Source organism: Lemur catta, chromosome 7 (assembly GCF_020740605.2).
Source record: "Lemur catta isolate mLemCat1 chromosome 7, mLemCat1.pri, whole genome shotgun sequence".
NCBI lineage: Eukaryota > Metazoa > Chordata > Mammalia > Primates > Lemuridae > Lemur > Lemur catta.
In genome coordinates this window covers 90826780-90831016 of record NC_059134.1, presented here as the reverse complement: position 1 = coordinate 90831016, position 4237 = coordinate 90826780, and positions in this window count along the sequence as shown.

The window sequence follows — 4237 nt, the reverse complement described above, 5'->3', positions numbered from 1 at the left end:
AAGCGGTGCCCTGTGGCTGTCTGAAAGCTTTGCTGAGCTTTGCTGACTTGCGGGAGCTTAATTTATAGCCAACCAGTGAGGGGAGCTAAAGATTCATGAGACAGCGGCTTGTCCAGCAGCCCTGCTCGGGATTTCCTGCCTGAACATCGCCCCTTGCTGAGCGCCCGGCTCCTTCTTCACCTCGCATCAACAGTCCCGCTGAGGAGCTATGGCAGCCTGGTGGAGCAGAGGGTCACACTCGCAGACAGGCTGTTTGCGCTGCAGATTACCCCCTCTGCCCCACCTTGCTCTCCTCTCACAGTCACGGCCCCTGGCATTCTCAGGGCGAAACCCACGCAGTGTTACCTGGGTTTTTATTAAACTTCCTAGCCTGGAGAGAGACGCAGTTGCAGAGATTCTTTCTGTTATTCTTTGGAGCGAAGAATGAGCACACACAGGCATTTTAACTCCTCAAGCCAAACTATTTGTTTAAACCAAGGGTTGCAAACTCAAATGCCTGCAGGGGCCAGGCAGGAAACATACGGGGAGAGGTGAGCTGGGGGAAGGCAGCAGGGACTGATGGGGACTGTGGCAAACTGGAGAGCACAGGTGCTTTCTCAAAAGGGGACAGCAGCCACCCAGCTTCAGTCCTTGTAGCCTGGGGGGAATGAAGGGTGAGGGTTGCTTGATCCTCAGATACTTCGAGAGAAAGTATAGAACTGGATTTTAAGTGAAATTTCCCAATTTTTAAAGCCCTTTCTGAACCAAACAAAACACCTCTGTCTGCTTGCTTAGTGTGTGGGCTGCCAGCTTGAGAAACCTGGTCTAACCTGTGAAGAGAAGCTTGGTGTAACCCGTGAGAAGTCCTGGTTCTGGCTGCTTTTTCCCCTCTTCTTCCTGCCACTCTGCCCTATTTGATTTTCATGGTCGTGGCTGTTAATCAGGACACCTTGTTGTTGGTCTGAGGAAGAGGCTGCTTGGAAAATATTTGAACTGTTCTCAGTGAAACATGAGCACAGCATTTGCTTGTTATTTTGTTATGTCTGTTTGTTCATTCATTCAGTTATTTGACACACGTTGAGGGGTTATTTTATACACACATTATACTCTAGAGGTGCTGGAGTGAGCATGGTGCGGCTCTCAAGGAGCTCAGAGTCTCAGGAGAGGTGAGAGATACGTGCACTGGTAATGACTTGGTGTGGTGAGGGCTTTAGCAGCTGCCTAATAGACAGACAAGAATGTGGATAGCAGAATTCTTAGCTTTCCCAAAGGAAGCAGAGAAGAGTTCTGGAAGCTGCAGTGAGGAGAGAAGGTGGGATGAGGGAGGAGGGGGACAATGGATTTGCAAAGCTGAGTGAATGGATGAAGTAGATAATGGGATGGGAGGGCCTTCCAGATAAGCACAGCAGGGTGAATTTGAGCTTAGTGGCATGACAGTGCATGGTGTGTTTGGGGCGTATCAGGTAATCTGTGTGGGGTACCTTCTGGGGTAGCTACAGAAGATGCTGGGGTTAGTTAGGGAGTTCTGGGGCCCTGCCAGGAATGGGCCCATATACTGTCTTAAGAACTCCATCTGGTAATCCCTGGGGAGCTACTGAACTTGTGCAAACAGGGAAGTATCATGGTCATATCTATTTTAGAAAGATCATTCTGGTTCCGTTGATAAGCATAGTTTGGAAAGGTGGATTGGGAGGATCACAGGGGGCCATAGGAGGGGTGGAGAGTGGAGAAGGAGAAAGGTTGACAAGTTAGGACAGTGGTTCTCAACCCTGGCCATGATATGTACTTAATAATAAGACCATCCCAGACAAATTAAATCAGAATTTCTGGGTTTGAAGTCCCAGCCTTGGAATTAAAATCTCCCTGAATGGTTGAGCATCACTGAGCTAGGAAACCATTGCGTAGTGAGGGAAATGACTCATGGGAGAACTGGGGTTGCTGGGGAATCCTGTGTCTCAGGGCTGAGGAGACTGTAGCCCTTGCCCAGTCCCATAGCTTAGTTTCACAGATGAGCAATTGAGGCTCCAGAAGGGCATTTGCTGTTATATTAGTGTTTTAGTCCATTTTGTGCTGCTGTAACAGAATACCTGAGACTGGGTGATTTATAAAGAGCAGAAATGTATTTGCTCACAGTTCTGGAAGTTGGGAAGTGCAAGACCAAGGCTCCAGCATCCAGTGAGGGCTTTCTTGCTACATCTTCACATGGTGGGAGGTGGAAAGGTAAGAGATAACAAACCCACTCCTGAGAGGACTTTTTGCAGTGGTGTTAATTCATTCTTGAGGGCAAAGCACTCATGACCTAAACACCTCCCAGAAAGACCCACATCCCAACACGGTTGCATTGGAGACTAGGTTTCCAACATAGAAGTTTGGAGTACACATTCAGACCATAGCAGTCAGGTAAGGAAATTTTGACCAATTCTGGCAGGAATGCAGAGAAAGGGGAACCCTCATACACTGTTGGTGGGAAGGTAACTTAGTGTAACTTAGTACAACCCCTATGGAAAACAGTATGGAGGGCCCTCAAAAAACTAAAAATGGAGCTACTACACGACCCAGCAATCCCACTGCTAGTTATATATCCAGAAGAAAGGGAATCGGTATATCGAAAAGATATTTGCACTCCCATGTTTATTGTAGCACTATTCACAATAGCCGAGATTTGGAATCAACCTAAGTATCCATCAATGCATGAACGAATAAAGAAAATGTGGTACATATACACAATGGAATATGGTTAATGAGTGTAAAAATATAGTTAGATAATTAGATAGAATCAACAATATTTGATAGATCAACAAAGTGACTATACTCAACAATAAGTTATGGTATACTTTAAAATAACAAAAAGAGTGGAATTGGAATGTTCCTAACACAAAGAAATGATAAATGCTTGAGGTGATGGATACCCCAATTACTCTGATTTGATTATTACACATTGCATGCCTGTATTGAAACATTGCATGTGCCCTATATAACCCTATAAATATATACAACTATTGTGTACCCATAATAATTAAAAATTAAAAATTAAAGAAAATAATGCCTGCCTTTGAAAGTTGTGATGAGGATTAGTATTTGTAAAACACCAAGCACAGTGCCTGGCACACTGTTGTAAATGATTAATATAATGCTATTATTCTTTTGATACTTATAGTTATAAGGGAACAACTCTCTGTATCATCTGTGGTTTCTGGTCTGTTCTGCTAAGAAGACTCAAGTAATAGGTGGTCAGTTGCAGGAAGCAGGTATTGTTCAAAAGGATTCTTATGAGAGCTTTGTTATGAGCAGAGATGAAATGGAAAGAATGGATAAGATTTAAAATCCCTTCCATAATGACCCCCTACATTTATTTTTTAAAATCATGTGCTCCTAGTCAACTACACTATGCTGCCTCCCCATGCACATTTGCCTCTGTTTTTTTTAAAAAATAACTTTTTATTTTGAAATAGTTTAAGACTCATAAGAAATTGCAAAAATAGTAGAGAGAGTTTTTGTGTACCTTTTACCCAGCTTCCCCCAATGAAAATACTTTATAGAACCATAGTTCTGTCCTTTTTTTTTGTAGAGTTATACTCATCTCACTTAATATAATAGTATACACACTTTCATTTATCATAAATCCATGGTAAACATGTATTTTAAAGTCTTGATATTTCATGCTATAAATGAAGCAATTTCCTTACTATTGGACTGGCAATGGTATTCCAATTGTATCAGTTGTGTTCATTGCTTTGTTATTATAGTACTGATGGTGAGCATCTTTGTGTATAAGGCTATTTCCATTCAGGATTATTTTATTAGAATAGATTACTGAAGGTGAAATTGCTGGGTCAGAGGATCCAAATGGGTGAAAGTCTTTCGGTACACATATTTCCTGGCAGTTGCTGGAGGAGAGCTGCTTGAAATGAACTGGAGGAGCAGGTACTCCAGAAGTTGAGAGTGGACCCCAGGGAGGGCCTTGAACTGAAAAGGCTCTGACTGCGGCAGCAAGTGACTGCAGCTGAAGCTTAGCTGGAGCCTGAGCAGCAGCTCCCTACTGAGACTCAGTCACACAAAGCACCCCCTCTGCTCCTGGCTCAGAATCCCAGGGCCCCTGGGGCTCTGCTGTTCCTGATGAGGCTGCCTGCTCAGTGCCACTGCTGAGACTTGCCTCTAATCTACAGTACCCAAGCTCTGGGCTCTTTTTTCTTCCCTGTTTCAGGCCATTTCACTGAAATCTGAGTAAATGATTGATCACTTTAAAGCAAAGAACAAA